The sequence below is a fragment of the Dasypus novemcinctus genome, chromosome 7 (genome assembly GCF_030445035.2).
Source record: "Dasypus novemcinctus isolate mDasNov1 chromosome 7, mDasNov1.1.hap2, whole genome shotgun sequence".
NCBI classification, from domain to species: domain Eukaryota; kingdom Metazoa; phylum Chordata; class Mammalia; order Cingulata; family Dasypodidae; genus Dasypus; species Dasypus novemcinctus.
The window spans coordinates 81385152-81406209 of NC_080679.1; positions in this window are offsets into that span (position 1 = coordinate 81385152).

Below are 21058 nucleotides of genomic sequence, written 5' to 3' on the forward strand. Positions count from 1 at the left end.
TGTTGTATGTCCTCCCATGGCCCACTGGATGGAACGTGGTAAAGTGTGGGCTATGGTGTGGAACACGGGACATGGGATGCAGTGATGCCCGGAGATGTATTCACCAGATGCAGTGGATGTGACATGATGATGGGGGAGAGTGGGGACCTCATATTTTTTTAATGTAATATCTTTTTTAAAAATAAAAAAGTAAATAAAAATTAAAAATAAGAAGAAGCTGGGCCCATGCAGCCTTACGATGAAAAAGGAAGGCTGAACCATAGCAAATATGGGCAGCCATTTTGGTTCAATACATGGCAACAGCTATTTGGTGAGAAAGTATCTCTTATGGGACCTTGAATTGGACCCTTTAGAGCCTTGTAATTTTAAGCTTCTACCCCAAATAAATACCGTTTATAAAAGCCAACAGACTGCTGGTACTTTGCATCAGCACCCTTTTGGCTAACTAATACAACATGTAATCATGATTAAGCATCTATTTTATAGGAGACCATTTTGGATCTCCTCAAATGATCAGAACATCTTACCAGGTATTTCAAATGAAAGTAATGCTTTATATTGCTTAATGCTTTATATTGTTTTATATTTTGACTTTTGGCTATGTTTAAAATGCTGATCTAGTTCATAGACACTCCCAGACTCAGTGGGTTCTTGTACTTAGAGAAATGAAAATATTGCAATAGACAAACATAAAGAAGTTTCACACAGACACAAGAAGCAGGCCAGAATGGAAGGAAAAATTACCAAAATATGGGATACAAGAGAAGAAATCTCCTCATATTGAATTCTGCTTTAATGAGAAACACATTTCTAGTCATTACTTGGTTCCTCACTTGGTTTCAACAAAATCCTTCTTTCTCATTCATGCCTTTCCTTAACCCCTTGTCTAGAGACCTTGCCCTCTTTCCTTTGGGTATTAACAGTAGCTCTTCCCTCATTACCCAACTCAGTGCAACCTCCTGTATGAAATCTTGTCAACCATTCCATTCAGTAATCATCTTTCATTCACTGAAAACATTTTTGAACACTAAATATTTGTCACGCACTTTTTTAGGCACTGTGAATACAAAGATGTTTAAGATGCAGATTGAATTTTCATAGTCCAGTGGCAGAGAAAGATAATCAAGTAGCATTATAACACAAAAGGGAATGTACACATTCAAAAGAAATGTATAAGGCACCCGGATAGACAGGAGTCCTGAAAGGAGTGGTTAGGGAAAGTGTTCTGTAGATTATGTCAGAGCTGAATCATGGGCAGGAGTTAAAGTTGATCCTGTATATAATGGAAATCTGGAATCTGTAGAAGTGAGTCAAACAGGGATTACAAGATTAGAATTGTGTTTTAAATGGATATCTCTGTCAGCTGTATGAAAACGTAATCAGATGAGATGCAATGTCTTATATAGCAGGTAAGTAAGGAGTCTATTTAAATTTCCAAGTGAGAGAAGAAAAAAACCTATAATAGGAAAATGAGAAGAGTTTTGGAAAGAAGGGAAACATTTAAAAATATTTAGGAGAGATGTTGGAATGCTCACTTTTGGTATGATCCCTCTCAGAAGCCATCACTGCACTTTTTGAGAAGCCCCAGCACTTAGAGAGATCATTGGAAGGTGCTCCAGTCTACAGCCCTAACTGATTGCCCAGGCTACAGGAGTAGCAACCACCTAGGTTGCCTGCGAGCCGTCCTGGATGTCCAGCCCCATAGAGCCCCAGCTCACATTTTACTGAAACTACATGAAAGATTCCAAATAAGAACTGCCCAGCCAAATCAGGACAATCCGGATGAACCATTAGAGGTGATAATAAATTATATTAAGTCACCAAATGTGGGGGTGATTTGTTAGGCAGTAATTAATAACTCAGAACATATTATCCTCACTCACTGTATCTCTTCTTGGTTAGTTCTTTCACCCCCATTTTTTTACTTGGAAATAAGGCTGAATCAAAGAAATTCTGCTTAAAGAAATCATAAAGTCAGCATTTGTTGAATGTCACTTTGTATGAAGTGCTCTGTTCTACATTCATACCATGAGATAGTTGAATCATAAAGTAAAAAATCTCAAGTGCTGCCTTCACATCTTTGAGTTCCAAATGACTCCAAGCACCTAACTGGGAGTTCCCCTCAGCTCACCAGATATGCCATCTACCCAGAGGTAAAATCTCCCCACATGCCAGGTCCCTATCAGCTGGACAGTCGGTCCTCAACCTGGTCCCTGTCTAGTGGAGTTCACTTCCCTATCAGCTCATGAAATTATTTCACTGAGACAATCACTTCCTCCTGTGAGAATTGGGCGCGCTAGGCGGCACTTCACCCACCTGTCACCACAAAGCCTGCCTCCTCCAGGGCCTGCTGGTTCACTCTACCACTGAGTGTAACACTCAGGAGGTCCTGCGTGGTGTGCAGTGTCCTCCAGCCCCAGGCTGGGCTGTGAGTATGTGATTGCGAAACCGATGCCAATCTTGCCTGGTCAGTGACAGGTGTCCTGGGTTGGGCTGTTTAATCCTATTTAGGGTAGGGTCCTCCTCCTTCACCAGTGGAGTGAATCAGAGGTAATCAGAACAGTATTAACGGTTTCCAACATTAACTCTATTTTACAGTGAAGAAAATAAGGTTAGAGAGCTTAAGTAACTTGTTCAAGTTCATGCAGTTATAAAGTGGCAGACATAAGTCTCAAATGCTGGTCTGTCAATTCTATGCTGTTATTTTTAACTGCTGTATCATTTTGTCTTCCCAGTGTAATTTACTTATCAACTCCAAATTCTGAAATCATATAGGTTAGAAAAGGATAACAGGAACAATATCAACCCCTTAGCAGCTATGAATATGTTTTATTCCTCCTTATATATCTCATGCCTTACAAATGCAGCAGCTTCATAAAAGTTGAGCTGACTTTTTAAGATCTCATGACATTTTATATTCACATAGAAACAAGATAATGGAAGCCATAAAAATAGGCAAATATAGTAATTAGTTTTGCAGAAATTATAATCATTGTCATAGCATTATCACATTCTACTGCACTTTAATCATCTAGAAAGGCCAGAAGAAACCATCGGGCCTGCTCCTTCATTTGATAAAGGCCTTAGAGGTTGGTTTTAGCCAGGTGGCTAACTGGGATAGCTGACTTTCTAGAAAGGTCTCAGGGACTTGGCACTAGAATCCATTAGCACGACTCCACAGAGTCCTGCCAGCCTCACCTGGGCCATCCCACTGGCTGTTCTTAAATGGCAGCATTTGGTGTCTCCTGAACCACCTCTGACTTTCTGCCTCTTCACTTGTGTTCATACATGTTGTCTAAAGTGCACCCTCCTTCATGCCCCATTTGCCATCTTTTTCTAAAGAAACTCTAACTGGCCTTTCACATGAGGCTCAAGTGCCTCTTTAGGAAACTCCCCAGATGCCCCAGCTAAAAGCGATCATTAATATCAGAGCTCCTACAGTATTTGCAGTGTGGTTAGTAATTTTTTTCTCATTCTGCTTTGCACTCTAGTAATTTTTGACGCATCTTGTTTCCCTAGTACTATGTCAGCTCATTAAGCACAGGGATCATGCTTTTTACATCTTTATAACCCACACAGAATCTAACACACAGTCTTCTTTGAAAATTGCTGATACTAAATGATGTTTAATTGACTTGAATATTTTGTGAGGTTTGTATAGTCACATAAAGCATTCAGAGGAAAATATAATCTGAAAATGTCCAAAGACGGTGAAAGTACTTCACAGAGTGAAATGGGTACACATAGGCTAACTCCCTCACAGAGAGGAGGAAAAATAAAATTTATATTTCTCTACATGAACTAACACTTTATTGCCAATACGTTTTAAGTGTTCCTTTAGCTAGAACTCAGCACCTAAATTTTCCTAATAGTCTAACACAAACTAATTTCATCATCATTTTTAAAACTTTAAACTTAAAAAAATTCATAGGACATGAAACAATAGGAATATCAAAGTAATTGTTTAGAAGGAAGAAAATATGCATATTTTTCTACCATACCATGAAAGAATTTTTTAAAAAGTTGATCATCTGTTTGTTTTCATGTTCTATTACTCCTTCCAGAATGGGTTTATATATTAAACAACAAATCAAAGGCTCCCATTTTCCAGGGAAGAAAATGCATGAACAATTTTCACGAATTTCCAACTGTTTTCATCAATCTTTATTGGTTTTATAGTTGGAAAATCAATGCCATCCCTGTTGCTCCTGTGGGGACTCTTTTCCCAAGTGCTCCCTTGCACTCAGACAGCACATCCACCTGCATTAATTACTTCATTTCACTTACTAACTTAGACTTAGGGCAATCAGAATATAAGGTATCATTGAACATATTCATTGCATAAATAAATTCGGTAGCTTAAAAAAACAATAGATTTGAAGGGAAAAGAAGAAATTAAAAAAGAGAAAAAAAGAAAAAATAATTAAAGGAGAAAGAGAAGGAAAAGGAGGAGATTTATTTGACTGGTTGTGTTTCTATAGCCAGAGAACTTTTTAAAGATTACTATTGACTCTATGCCAATCCTATTTGATGAATTAAACAGAAGAGCTGTCAAAGTACTTTTGTACTCACACTTTTTGAAGGCATATTTATCTCACCATCAATTTACTCTGCATTGGATAAAGAGCGTACATGTGATACAAGGAATTCAGAACTTAAATTCTGAGGCAAAGCCACAGGCAAAAGTTTTCATATTTTATTACATTCTGATCAAAGTAAGATCTTTTTTTGAAATGCTGAGTTTTTCAAATACATTCCCACCAAAACTCTGCCAGAATTCCAGTCAATTTTATTAAGTCCTGAGGTTAAATGAACCCAGGTCCAATTTGGTCCTTGACAAGCCAGCACAAATTAAGGCACAAAGTCCAACAGAAGTTCCTGGCATAAAAGCCTAAAGCGAGAAACCAAAAATACATAAGTAGAATTGACCGCAAGAATCATTCTCTTTATATTTTATTTTATATTAACCTTTAATGCCTTTTCATTTAACTCCAGATTCACCACTTACAGACCATTCTTTACCTTGGCTTTAGTCCTCTAATGATATAAAAACATCTTGATATTTTATCACTCTGTTACAATATTCCTAAACCTGAAATATGCACTAAACTTCTACCCTACATTTCTGCTTCAGAATTCCTGAAATTAGAGGTACTCAGGGACCAAGACTATGTCCCCTCCTTCTTTGAGCTGCCCCCCTTAGTGCCCTGTGCAGGGCTAGGAGTGGAGAAGTTAGGCACAAAGAAATGTTCTCAAAATAAAAGACAGTTTCCTGAGTTATTCTAGATTGTTTACTATGATGCACCTATGGATCACTACTGTATTAGCAGAGAATATGATAGATATGTTCATTCAAAATAGGATCTTTTTTTACTTAAAAAGTGGTCAGTGGGCCACAGTGTGACAGTGGTGACAGTGTGACAATGGTCACAGGTGACAGGCAGAATCAAATCCCTTCAGAGTGCTGTCTAGTATCTGTACTTTGCCAGAGAGGGCAGTGAGCCTGGACAACTAGGTCAATACTATCATATGCACTTCACTTCTGGCCCTGGAAACAATGTTACTATTAGCTGTGGAGCCTTAGAGAAAGCTTGCAACCTTTCTGACAACTGTTATTTCTCTCTAACACAGGCCTGCTCATCCTCACTTATCCTAGAATGTGGAGATGGGTAGAAAACAATTCACCACACGTTTACCTTCTGAGCACAAAACATTGTACTTTGCCCTATATGGTTAGTTAGATGTAATAATCCCCATTTTATAGATGAGGGAAATTAAGTGCAGAAAGTTACAATTCTAGTCCTGGTTCATACATCTATTTTTTGGTCAGGTCTAAAAGGAAAACCCACATATTCCAACTTTTCTAGAAAGGACACTGCATATGTGTGTGCACCGTCATTTATGATGCTCAGAAGAAAGGCATTCAGGGGCAAGGACCAAGAGAACACTGATTCACGTCCTACAGCCGTGCTTCCTTGTTTCCTAAGATTAAACTGATCTCCTTTAAAAGATGTATGTGGTTTTTGTTTTGTTTTGTTTCGTTGTTGTTGTTTTGCAATTGCCCTAACAAAAAGAGTGCTGAAAAACTGGAAGAAGTATATTTCTAAGTTCACTGAGGTTCTCCATGTGCAAATTTTAAAATGCTGCCATTTATTGAAGTTTTGAATGGCCGAGCATGTCATTCTGTCCCTTTGTTTTTTGCCTCCTTAGAAGTCATATTTGACTTTCTGTGTGCTTAAGAAAGCCTGTGGCATTTTATGCTCAGGGAGTACTGAACACAAATTCCCCAGGAGATGCAGATTTTTACTTCCATGTACCCTTATTTTCATGCTGGCATCATATTTAGGCAGCTAATTTTCCATACAAAGCAGAAATACTGGCTTTCTAGCCGTCTCAGTCAAGAATAAAATTCTCCAACTTATTGCATTTACTCGCATTTGCTTAAATAGGACCCTAAAGTATTTTATGATTATCTTTATTAGCTGGAGACTATATTCAGTCTTAAAAGAATTCTAATGAAAAAGAAACTTCTATTAAAATATTTCAACAAGTTTCAATTGACCGTATTATTGCAAAGGAAAAATCCCCAATGGCTAAACCTTTTAAAGCTAATTTGCTTGAACACATTTTAAAACTGATGTGCCATTTGAGATTTAGGGGTTAGTATGCAAAGTGTTTTCTTTTTCTATTTTTTACATTCATTTTTTACTTCTTTTCCCTGTAAATTCTCAAAGATGAGATATCCCAATAATATGCCCTAGAGTTGCATGAATGAGAAAAAAGCTCAAAATAAAACAAATTTCTGCATTCAAACTATCATACTGTTTTAGTTTCCTAATTGCTAAAACAAATATCACACAAAGAGTTGACTTAAACAATTGGAATTTATAGGCTCATGGATTTGAGGCTAGGAGAATTTAAAAATTGAGGTACCAGCAAGGCCGTATTTCTTCCCCAAAGGCTGTGGCATTCTGTGCCTGGCTGGCCATGACCCTTGGTCCTTGGCTTTTCCAGCACACGGCAATCCACATGGTCTTCTCCTTTTTCTTCTGGATTGTGTTGACTTCCAACTTCTGGCTTCCCCCTGTAGCTTCTCCTTCCATGTCCAATTTTCTTTCCTAATAAGAATTTTAGCCATAATGGATTGAGGACCATCTTCATTCAGTTTGGGCACACATTGACTAATATCATATTCAAAGGTTCTATTTATAAGTGAGTTCAAACTCATAGGACCAGTGCTTGGGACTTGAAAATGCTTTTTGTGGGGGACATGATTCAATCCCCAACACATACTAAAACGTCTGCAAAAAATAAAGTGAAAAAAAAATTGCATTGGAGGTGATCTAGTAATTCTGAGTGAATCTATTATGTTGACCTAAGGAGCACAAAGTTATTAACAAATAGAGCATTTCACATAAATGTGTTGAGTTGGGTTGATATGGTAGAAAATGGTTTGAAACTAGTCAGATCTCAATTTAAATTCCAATTTCAACACTTTCTAGCTTAGTGAATTTGAACCAGTTATTTATCTCTATAGGTTTCCATTTCCTCAATTGTAAAATCATGATAGTAGTGCTCACTTTGGAGTGAATACTGCATATGATATATTATTGGATAGACATTCAATAAAGGATCACTATCCCATAGATATTTTAATACATAATTTTAATAATCATTAATGAAATGCAAAGAAGGAAATCATGTTTTTCAAATTCAAAGGGACACTTATGAGAAGATTCTTTGAGTAGCATATTTGATTTCTGTCTGGGAACTTTTATTGAAATGAAACTGAGTAGTCAGGGAAAATGTGAACCTCATAAGGTATATTTACATTCATGTGTTAATTATGTCATTTTGGGATTTTGTTAGGTGCCTCAGATACATACTGTTAAAAAGCTTCTGAATGCTCTAATAACAATCGAAGTGATGAATGTACAATTATGTTATTATACCAAATACTATTGATTGTATACTTTGGATGGATTGTATGCTTTATTAATATTTATTGATAAAATTGATTTGTTAAAAAAAGTTTGTGGTTGTCCAGAAGTCTTCTAATTATCAAAATGTTTGACTTTTATCTTCTTTCAAAGTGCTATAGAACTTTGGTTATATCATAAATATCCTTTAATACTTTTCCTTTCCATAATTTGAGGATAAGATTAACTCTTACTATAATGATACTTACTATAGTGATAATTAGAAAAATTATTGAAAATAATGCCTATAAAATGTCCTTAGTATGTTGGAAGGAAGTGTGCTATCATTCAAAGCTAAAATTGTTCTGAAACAAGAGGTAGAAATATTGAGACTCATGAAGGTATTGCACAGTCTACCACAGTTATTAGCTCATCCTAGGGGACATAACACTCAATACCACAGAGGAACAGATGGTAAAGAAAGCTTGCTTAAGTCCTTCCCTCCTTTGGGAGTATATTCTGCCAGAAATAACAATGTGGAACTCTTAAAAGCCAGATATGGCCCCCAAGAGAAAACATTCATAGAGTGGCACTAAAGAAGTGCCATGAGGACCTCATCTTTTCTAAAGCATTTCCTGAGAGATTCTCTTTCTGCCTTACTGGACTACACACGGTCAAAAAATGTTGAGGGAAAGTAGGCCCTCTGTGATTGAGGTAAATCCTTTTAAAGGCTCAGGGAAAAGTGGAAAGCAAGCTAGTACCCTATGATTTCTCATGTTTTGGAGACTCATTTTATAAATCCTATGAACAACTCAACAAGATATTTTAAATATAGCAGCACAGAAGAGGAGCCTCAAAGTGGATTATTCCTACAACATCTTTATGATGCTAAAAGGGAGAAAGTGCTCTTAGAGACCAGTTAGATCAGCACTTTGCATGTGTGAGCAAATGATGTTTAACATTAGCAGGGAGAGAGGCAGGAATGAAATCATCATATAAATAAACTCTGATCTTTACCATGTGGCGCTGTAAGAAAATTTCAACTTTCTTAACTCTGAAAACTGTGCTTTAAATTCTAATTATTTCCACAGTCTACGGGGTAATTGTGGACATCAGAAGTGGAATCTGCATTTATTCAGCAAACGTTTCTGGACATCTTTCAAATGCAAAAAACTGTCACATACTGAAATTTTACGAAGGTGAACAATCGAGACCTTGTCCTTCAAGAACTCCAGGGCACCTTTAGGCTACTCTCACGCTTCTCAGTTGCTGGTATGTTTGTGAGGTTGTGTTCATGTACTGGACTTTCCAAGTGACTCATATATACTCCCTCTTAGCTCTGTTTCATGGTCATCCCTATGGTATTTATTCTTGTTTGTTTGCATTTTAAAGGATTATCTTAAATGAGGAAGGAAAAAGGCCCAATCAGTCATGTGCATAGGACCACTGAGACTAACAGTCGCTGACTGAAGAGTTGTAGCTGCCCTTCGGTCCGCTGGCAATTTGCTATCAAACTGGCTGTTGTTTCAGAATCTACATTTGTAAAATGGGAGAGCAGATGACAAGCTAAAATAAGGAGGGTGGATTTAACAACTAAAATTCTATGGAGACCATTAAGTCTACATTTAACTATTCTTTCAATGCAGATAAGGAAACTAATCAAATTCAAAGGAATTGTACCTGATCTTTCACAGAGTTAACACAGTAGATGAAGTGGGACAGGAAGAAACTACTTTTTTTTCCTGCCAAATACATTAACTTACTTGCATGTACAGACCATTCTTCCCCCTTTTGTAAAGATCAAGAAGTGTCCTCCGTGTCTAGGGCTAATTCTCCTATGTGTGCCCTGGTTCCCACATCTGTGGTGGTTCTCATCTCTGGATATTGCTGGGGCCTCATCGTACATTACTTAAATTGGAATCCTTGAATGTGGGACCAGGGCTTAAGAAGCTTCTGAAACTTTCCAGATGATTCTGATTTGCAGCCAGAGTGAGGACACAGTTATCTTACCTTCCTAGGGAACTTACTCCCTAGTTATCCAGCTTCTGTAATGTACTGTGTTGGAAATATTATCTAAAACTTGTAAATAAAGTTGAAAAAAAAAAAAGGACAGCACATCCTTTCAAAATCATGTGGGAGCTAAGGCCACATAAAGATTGTTTTGGAAAATGGACTTATTATTATTGTTTACTACTGATCAAAAAGTCACAATCTAAGACTTAGTGGATACACTTGTTAACATGTAGATTTTTGTATGGCATATATGCAATTAATTTCTGACTGGTGGAACTGATAATCCAAGTAATTTATTGCCTGTTGGACATTAACCTGTTTTATGTCTAACCCAGCAATCTTAACCTAACTTTGTTTGTTAAATTGCCTGAAAATATCTTCATTTCTTAGATACTTCCAGTTCCTGGTCATATCATACTGGTTCTTTCATTAATGAGTTAAATAAAAACCTTTATTTGTCTGAGATTTATGATTTTATTTTTTCCAAAATTATATTTTAAGCACTTTTAAATTCTTCCTCGTTTCTGGCTTCTTCTCAAACAGCATTCCAAGATACAAATGTTTATCTAATGTTAAAAATATCCCCTCCTCTATCTTCCTCCTATTCTTCACAAACTCGTTAAAGAACTGCCTACTGACACTATCTCCATTTCATTACTTCTCACTCCTCAACCCATCCCAATCAGGCTTTTACTTTCACTGATTCACTGATATTGACCTTGTGAAAATACCAATCTCATCAATGACTTCCTTGTTTCTTAAACCAATGTACACATCTTAATCTTTAAACACTCTAGACCCCTTTCTCCATCTGAAATTGTCTTCCTCCTTGGGATTTTATGACACTGTATTCACCTGATTTTCCTCCTACTTCTTTGGTCACCTTTGGATGATTTCTTTCTTGTGCTGTTATAAGTCTCTCTCTTTCTCTCTCTCTCTCTCTCTCTCTCTCTCTCTCTCTCTCTCTCTCCATATTCTCTATGTAATCTCATTTTCATAATTTCCATCAATTTATTTACAGGTACAATTATGTACCTAAATTAGGTACAATTATGTACCTAAAATCCAGGCTCTGTCTTCTAAATTTCAGGTACAGATGGATTTGGTTGTTAAGTGGGGATTTTCTGTTTTCTCTGAATCTTGGCTAGGATCCCATAGTTGAGAGAAAAGGGTATAAGAGGCAACATATCATAAACAAAGGTTCCAGATCATTTATGCTGAATTTGCTAAGGGTAACACAAATGACGTTTCTCCCAAACCTTTGTTCTTTACACAGATCATGTCTCAAAGGGATTTTTTTTTTTCAGGAATTAAGGAAAAAGTGGCTGGAATAGCTAACCAGACACAGAACTTATTGTGCGTGTGTATGCATGCATGGGTGTGTGTTGGGCAGGGTCATCCAGTTTTTTTGTCAGCATTAGGGAATAAGAAGGTAGAAGATGTCTAAGGAAAAGTAAGTTTCCAAAGAACAGAGAAAATTACCCCAGAAAACATAAAGCCCGTATCGGGACATCTTCCATACACAGAGGTCAATAATACCAGACAGAAGTTGCACCAGATAATAATATTTCTACTCTTAACTTCTGTTCAGTTGTCCATCCTCTTTTCTTCCAAGAGTACTAGTGGAGATCAGGACTTTCATCATCACATAAAAATATCGAAGCTAACCCAACCACTGAGGTGTCAGTGGAGCCACATGGGGAAAAGTAATGAAGACCATTCGTCCTTTTTAAGTAGGGTGGTATAAGTGGAGGCCTAGTGGACAGCAGCAATGAGGAGCCCCTCCCAATCTCAGATTTCAATGAGAGCCAAAAAGGGAATCTATATTTTACCTCCACTTGTCGGTAAGGAGAAATCACCTACTCTTCTCCTCCAACACCACTATCTGTTAGATAAAATAGATGTTTTAAATAAGATCCAGAGTCTCATGACATAAAACTCAAAAGGTACAGGCTTCAAATTAAAATAACTCATTATGCTAAGGATCAGACACACTTTAACCCAAATGAGAAAAGATACTTTAAAAATGCCAATACTGTGAAGACGGAGAAGTTAGAATTATCTAAAAAAGATTTTCAAGCAGCCATCATGAAAATTTCTCAATAAGCATTTATAGACAAGCTTGAAACAAATGAAAAATTATAAAGTCTTGGCAAAGAAATAAAATATATAAAGAAGAGCCTAGTGGAAATTTTAGAACTGCAAAATACAATAAATGAAATGAAAATGCAGTGGATGAGTTCAACAACATAATGGAGAAGACAGAAAAAATCAGTGAACTTGAAAATAGAACAAACAGAATTATGCAACATGAAAAACAAGAATATAGACTGGGAAAAAAAAAAGAACCGAGCCTCAGGAACCTCTGTAACTAACAAAAAACCTCTAACTTTCTTGTAATCAGGATCTCAGAAAGAAGGAAGAGAGAGGACTTGAAGAAAGTACTTGATGAGGTTGGATATTTGGATAAAGAGATTTCCAAACTAAATATGGAAAGTGTTGCCTCACTTCTTGCAGCTTGTAGTAAAATGCAAGAGGAAAGGGATAAGATGAGGACTGAAATCCTGGGCACAAAGAAACCAGAAATGGTTGGTTTGGGAATTTCTGAACTTCCAGAAAGCAAGTACCCAGAGAATAGTTTCCCTTGTGTGGAATTAACTAGTCAGCTATTTCATTTCAAGTCAGAATTGAAAATGCAGTTTTCCAGGAATGATCTGTAGAACGTCTTACTGTCTGATGGCTTGTACTCCTGTGTGTTACATGCAAAACCGACCAGTCTTTTGCAAGATCTGTATGAATGGAACCACTGCCAGCCTGGACTAAAGGGCAGAAAAGGGAAAGATTATAGAAAAAATGACCTCAAAGACAAAGAACTGTGGAAGCTGAGGTTTGGGCTGAAGGCATTTTCAATGGCTAGGAGAGTGAACCACCCATGTGTGTGGAAAGAGTGAGTATGCCCCAGCACTGGAAGAGGGGCAGGCCATGTGCTCCATTGCTCAGGGAGAGTGCTACTGCCCCAGGCATCAGAGAGGGTGGGGCCCATTTCTGGGGGTTTGGGGGGAGTTGGATCACCACCCCAGTGTACTCAGAGGTTGAGGCCTAGAGTTCAGTCACCATCCAAATGCTTGATGAGGGTGGAATGGAGAACATGGCCCCTGGGCAAGCGGTTGAAAAAGGTAGGGCTGCTCTTCCATCAAGCCCCTAGGAGAGGAAACCTGGATCTATAGATGACTAGCAGGCCTTGAATCTAATGGAGTAGGCTCTTCAGGTTCTTGGGACTGTTTGGGACATGTGACTCAATTTCCCCTCCTGTTTTCTTCCTATGGCAATGGGAATGTTTATTTTGTGATTGTCCCTCCTTTTGATCTTGGAAGCAGATAACTTATTTTCTACGTTTCACAATCCAAAGCGTGCAGGGAATTTTGCCCCAAGACAGGCACCCCTATAACCAATTTTGATAAGGAAATATTAAGGAAGAAATACAACTGACTCTATTTGCAGATGCCAAGATAGTCTACATCATGGTTTTTAACCAGAGGTTTGTGGAAAGATTTCAGGGGGTCCAAGAGCTTGAAGTGAAAAAAATCAACTCAATTAGATGTCCAAAATGATATGCCTGTTGCCTTGTCAAATACTCCACCGCAGTTTAATGTTCTTATTCAAATAAACAGTAATAGTCTGTACAGTTACATGTCTTTAAAAATAAAATTTAATTTTAACTGTCATATATTTTTGAGGCATAGGATTATTATTTAATGTGTTAAGAAAGAAGCGCATATGTATAGTATTATATCATATATTTTTTATTTTAGTAATTGTATTTCAATATATGTAACTTATTTCCTTTGTAATTTTATTTATGCATTTAAAAACAGTATTCTTGTGGGGACATACTGCTGTGGGTATGATATATTTATTAAATGTAATATACAGTATAGTGTGGACTTAGAATGATTTTTACTTTGATGTAGCATTTTCTGAGTGCAGTGGATAATTGCAAAAAGGTTTATAAGGATGGTAGGGATTGTTTAATGACACCATGGGAAACCCCAAATTTCTAAATGTTTGCCAAAAATGACCATTTGAACAGGTGTTGAACTGTATTAGATTATCAGGTATTGAAATTATGGGAAAGGTGTAAAATATAATTTTGAATAATCCTAAAATTTAATTTAAAGACATACTGATGTTGAATGTCCTAAAACTACCTGCCACTATGTTCTGAGAAGAAGTCCATGGTTTTCACTTGACTGGCCAAGGGGTCTGTGGAACAAACAAAGTTAAGAACGCCTGTTCTACATAATAATCCCAAATAAACTATAAGAGGCTTCTTAGAGCTAATATTGAATTAATGAAGTTCACAGGGCACATGATAAATGTACAAAAAATGTATTTCTGTATACTAGCAATGAATGCAAGGACACAATATAAAAATATATAACATTAACATCCATTAACAATTGATCAAAAATGATATATTTAGGTGTAAATATAATAAAACATGTACAGGACTTACGTGCTAACAACAATGTGCTGATGAAAATAATGAAAGAGGATAGAAATTAATGGAGAGTTCAGTAAAGAAATATCTTTTTTTTAACAAGTGGTGCTGGAGCAGTTGGGTTGGATATCTATAGTCAAATAAAACAAAAAAATACCTTAACCTAAGCTTCACACCATACAAAAATTAACTCAACATGAATTAGGGACTTAAATGTAAAATGTAAAACAATAAAATTTTTAGAATGTAAATATGGGAGAATATCTTCAGGTTCTAGGGATAGGCAAAGAGTATTGATCCATAAAGGGAAAATTTGGTGAAAAGTCTTAAAAATATTTTTTCTCTGATAAAAACTTTGTAAAGAGGATGAAAAAAACAAGAAACACACTGAGGGAAAATGTTTGTAAACTACTACCTAGAATATATAAAAAATTCTCAAAACTCAACATCAAGTAAATAAGTAAATAAAAACAAGCCAATTAGAAAATGGGGAAAAGACATGAATAAACATTTCACTTAAGAGCATATACATATATTAAATTAACACATGAAGAATGTTCAACATCATTACTTATCAGGGAAATGCATACTAAAACCACAGTGGGACACCACCATACACTGATAAGAATGGTTAAAATAAAAAAGAATGACAACACTAGGTGCTGGCTAAGATGTGCAGCAACTGAGTCACTTATACACTGTAGAAATGTAAAATTGTACAGCCATTTGGCAGTTTGGCAGGTTCTTCAAAAATTTTAACATGCCACTATCCTATGACCCAGCAACTGCACTCCTGGGCACTTATACCAGAGAAATAAAAATTTATGTTCACATAAAAACCTCCACATAAATATTCATAGCAACTTTATTTTTAATAGTGAAAAATTGCAGTCAACCCCAATGTCCTTCAAAGAGTGAATGGTTAAACTGTGGTAAAACATATCAGGAAATACTACTTAGCCATAAAAAGAAACTATTTATACAAGCAAAAACTTGGATGAATCTCCAGAGAATTATTCTGAGTGAAAAAAGCCAATACCTAAAGGTTGTATACTGTATGATTTCACTTACATAACATTTGTGAAATGACAAAATTCTAGAAATAGAGAACAGATCAGTGAAAGGTTAAGTTGGGGCTGAGATGGAAGTGGGTGTAGTTACAAAAGGGCAACAGCGAGACCTTTGTGCTGCTGGAATTGCCTACTTGTGATACTATATTATAGTTTTGTAAGATGTTACCATTGAGAGAAACTGCATAAAAAGTGCATTGTAACTCTTTGTATTATATCTTATAATGGTGTGAATATATAATTATATCAAACTAAAAAGTTTAATTAAAAAAACTAGCAAACTAGTCATTTAATAATTATTAATAACTGGTAGATTTTGACATTCAATTAATCAATTCAACATGTTATAGATTGATTTAGCAGAAAAACTATTTTGTTCAGGAACTTATTTTTTTTATCTATTAAACATTTATATTGGATGATTTCATCATCTGGCCTAATTGACCAAGTGAGCTACATGCATATGCAGTCTAGCTGAGGGTTATTATAAATAGATAATGTGAATGTCCAAGAAAGCAAATTGAAAAGTAACTTTGATGATTTAAATCCATTATGGATTTAAAAATCAGGTTACATGATTTTTATACAGGCATCAGGTTAACACTACGAAAGATGACAAAAGGGAAATTTCATGTGTGAAGAAATAAAATAAACAATGCTAAAATAAAGTTACCAAACCAAAGTATTTACCCAGAGTTTACTTATTTGGCAATTACTACTATTATGAATTCAGAAAAGCATGTGAAACAAGGAGAAAATATTTCTAAAAGGTCAAGAAATGTTACTAAGTTCACACAATAAAACAAACATTTGGTTCAAGCCACTACATTGTTTAACATTACTTTTAGAAGCAATTTTATAAAGCTTGGTTATTTTATGTCTTAGAAGTAGCAAATTAGAATTTGTGAGTGTATATAAATGCAAATTGAGAATAAACTACAAGGATACTGGTTATTTTGGGGTATGGGATCAAATTATGTGGCCTTGGTCAAAGTTTGTAGAAGAAATTACAATTTTTATTCTACATGCATTGGCATTTTTGAGCTTTTTACTGTCATGCATTTCTTTTTGTAATTATTTTCAAAACCACAAAATGGAGGAATGAAAATGAAATATGGAAAATACTCAGATAAATTCTATTGTAAAAAGTAAGAAAATATTTAGTGATCACTTCAACCAAGTAAAAATACTAAAAAAGTTCAAGTGAAAAACCAAGAGAATGAAAGATAATGATTTTTTTAAAGGAGAATTAACCATAGAAGAACATCATCTCATAACAACTTGTGTGCTGGGAGCTTAGTTTTGTTCTCATAAAATCCGTGAATTAACACTGTAAGAGAAATTCTAAAGGAGCACTGACAATAATTATAGCATGCAAAGTCTCACTAGAAATGACTGCTGATTCCATTTCTCATCTGTAGAAATACAGATTAGGGCAGAAAAGCAAATCCTTGTTGCTGGTAATAATGCAAGAAATTTAATAGAGTCTAGTGATAAGAGTGGCTATATTTTAAAATACCTTTAGTTTGACCTTGGTATTTTAGTATTCACTCATTCATTCATTCATTCATTCATTCAAGATGAACCATGAGCATGTGTTTTTACAATGCTGAACAAAGACATAGCAGCTAGTGTGACTCATTTAACTGAAGTGTTTTCTGACAAATGTATTTCTGTATTTCCTCAGGTATAAATACTTTATGAAAGGTTTCTGTAGAAACAAAACATAAAGAGTAATCTGTTTTTCTACTCACTAATAACATCTGGTCAACTAACAGCTTTCCTGTAGCCTAGAGCATTGCTGTAATATTGGCTAAATCTGTTTGCTGAGTTGGGGCAACATAAATTCCTGATAGCAATTTTTACTCCCTATATCTTGAGACTTGTAGGGAAAACTGGTTTGGGAAAGAAAGGGAGTAAGATGTTACTATGCAAATTTAGAAGAGGGAAATCACAAAAAAGCAGCAACAAATGTTAAAAAAAAAGAGAAAAGGAAAGCAAGTTTCCTTTGTGGTAGACCATTATCCTATTCAGAATCATAGCCAATGATTTTCATTTTGGCTAAGAAAAAAGCTAATTCTCCAAGATCTGTGGCAAAATAGAAGGACACAATTCTTTCTTTGTAAGAAGTAATATTTAAAAAGTTAACCTGGTAGATTTCAGCAGGCAAATATCCAAGGATTCTATTCTTTTTATTTACAGAAATTAATCTTTTATCTGATGGTCTAGTTATTTTAATAAGTTGTACTAAGAGATAAAGAATAACAGATGAATCTCTAAGGGAAACCAATTAGAAGTAGTACTAAAAGTCTACCTACAACGTCCTGTAAAAAGGTAGGAAATCTAGGGAATAAAAGAGACTCTATGAACTAAGACCACTTGCAGACACAGAGGATATGTACAATGCAAACTAACTGGATGGTCTGTCTCTAAAGATTTCTGATCTTTCTGAAGATGGTTCTTTCATGAAGATAAAAGGAGAACATATAATTTTTATTCTCTCTAAAAGCAATGGTGTAGTCATGATTTTAAATGCAACATTTACAGTTCAACTCTTCATAGCAATACATTTGGGTAAATGATATATTGAGTGTAGTTTTCACACATAGCATGTTTTCAAACTATAATTTTAGTTGTCTTGAAGCTAATTGCTTCTCTACAATGTTTACTTGAATGTTAAGTTGTTTATATGAATGCCAATATGCATATTTTTGCAGTTATTTTTGACAAAAAGTGACTCATAAATGGCTGTTTAAAGATATATAAGGATGACCAATGAGAAAAGATGAGCTTTAAAAGCCACATTTCCACAGGATCGTTCTTGCAGTAGGTGCCTTTAGGATGATTACTTCATACCAGTACCCATACTTTGCAATGTCCCTCCTTGTCTCTGATTCTGAAAACTGTTTCCATTATCTCTAACTTGCTCCCTATGAATTGCTTTCCCAGCTATTCCAAATCAAGTATCTATCACCAATGTTCAAAGGGTTCTCTAGGGGTAATTGCTTACTTTCTTCAATGTACAATTATATACCTCAGTTGAGACCACTGCTCTGCACTAAAAATCCTGGACACAGAGTGTGATATTCATCTTGGCCAGATGACCACTCATTTTCACATTTCAGGATTGTTGATAACACTGCCTCAGCATGAAGTGCATACTCCTAAAATCCCTCCCACAGCAATAACTCAGGTTTAATACATGACACATTATAGAGGTTTAATGAATTGTTCTTGTATGAATGAATATCTTCTATGCAATCTTATTTTGAGAAATCTTGAATTCTGTTACTTGTTTAATTGAAAATTACCTTAAGCATGTCATAATTTTTTGAATACTACAAAAAGTGTGTGAAGGGAAAGTAAGTTTCCCTTTTACCCCAGAAATCAAAAGCTGTTTTCATATATATCTTTTCACTCATAGTCAATGCATAACTTGTATATTTGTACACGTTCAAATAATTTCACCATTTTATACAAATTGGATTATATTCTACACACAGTTATATACCTTAATTTTTATTTAATTATATACACCTTGAAAATTATTTATATTATTACATGTAGAAGGGCCGCATTCTTTTTACAGTTAAATAGCAATGCACCATATGAAACACATAATATTTGAATTATACTTTTAGAATAATAATAAAGGGAGTAAATGAGTAGAGTAAGTCTCAGTTTTCAGAAATAGCAATCCCAAAGTGTGCAATAGGTTTTTTCCTAGCATTCTAGTGATCTTTAGCATCTGGGGAAAGATACTACAAAAATACCTTAAAAAACTCTGTAAAACAGAAAGTAGGACAAAAGATCCATTATATATTTTTTTAAAAATTTAAGAAATAACTGCATTATCTTCTCAATAACTTAATTCTTCTAACAAGAAATGAGAAGATGAGGTAAAATGTGACTTTACCCAAGGCTTGGGATCAGGGAATTACTGATGATGGAAGGAATAAAGGTGGGAGTAGAAGTCAGGATAGTAAAGTAACACACAAGGATCTAGCAAAAGGGAACTTTTTGATTACATGTCAACCAGAATTTCCTGAATTATCACTGCAGGCAAGATGCTTACTTGCCTTTTGACGCTGACCGCCCGCAGCCCGTGCCAACACGGGGGGAATCTAGAACAAAGCAAATGACGCAAAGACAGGGACAAGAGACACGAAGAATGGAGACAAGACAGGATTCTGATCAAGTCTCGTTTGAGGGTCGGGCAGGGGTATTTATAACCAGGAAGGAAGAAGGTAGTACTTACTGACAACAGCGCATGTGTTGGTAAATGATTAGGTAACTAGATTTTCGGTTTTCGCGCCACACGCATGCGCAGATGGTTGAACGTCCGTGGAAAAACTTTCGCGCGCTTTAGGGAGTGCCCAATCGGAGCCCGGGGGAGTGGTGTAAAGAGAAATAGGAACTTAACTTACTTCAGTGAGGATGGGGGAATAGAAACCTAACTGGGTTAGTATCTAAGATGGCGTTTGGTAACAAGATGGCCGATACAATACTAGTGCCAGAGGCAGCTTCCCACAGCCTTTAATGTAAAGAGACAAATGACTATTCAACACAACATATGCTCAGTTCCTGGTGAGCGGTTATAGACAATAAGTACTAAAAGAGTGTGCTGAAAATATTAACACTACCTTTAACTTCCTCCTTATGCCAGGGGAAGTACTATTTACATTTTAGTGGTCTGCCTCTATGGGGAAAAATTTGGTGGTGCTAAAAGGAGAGTATCTCTCAGGGATAGTAGTAATCCTAGAAGAGTGTTATATCACATAGGGCTCAGTTATTTTCAAGCAACTGTTACATCATTTATTATTCATATAAATCCTAAGTTTAAGAGATATTACACACATTGACAAAATGGAGGATTTGAAAGAAATCTAAATAATTAAGCATTTCTCAAATAACTTTTCACCAGTTAACAATCCCAGCTATAAGAAGAAGTCCATGCACATTATTTCATAAATTATATATGTTTGTAGACCCTAGAAATACATATAACCTTGTAAGATTTTTTTCCTCCTTTAGCCTGGGTTCATGTCTCAATTCTACTATACAGTGGTTGAGTCATTTCTGTGAAGTTTCTCTTGGCCTCCATTCTTCTTAGTGTTGTTTTGAGGAGTAAATGAGGTAATCAGTAGAAGAGGTTTCCTTTGAATTAAAACAAAATTACTGTGATCTAAAACTCTTATGAAGATAAGCTTAATAATTTAAAAAAAAAAAAAGAAAAGAAAAAGATAGAATGTAGAATTTTTCCAAATTAATATGTATTCTATATCTAACATTTAAACTCATTGCTATATTCCATTTTAATATTAAGGGAACCTTCCAATATATTGGGCTTCACGTTTCAGGAAGTTTTGGATCACAGAGAGGTTCAACAATGGCAGCGGAGAAATACTGGTGTGGGATGTTATTGACAGGGGACACATGGTTGGCAGGGAGTTCTACAGGGCATGTATCCAGGGTAAATAAAAATGTTTGGATATTTTCATAGTGGAAATAATTAAAAACAACAACTGAGGGAGTGCTGAGTTTCTAGTCAGGGG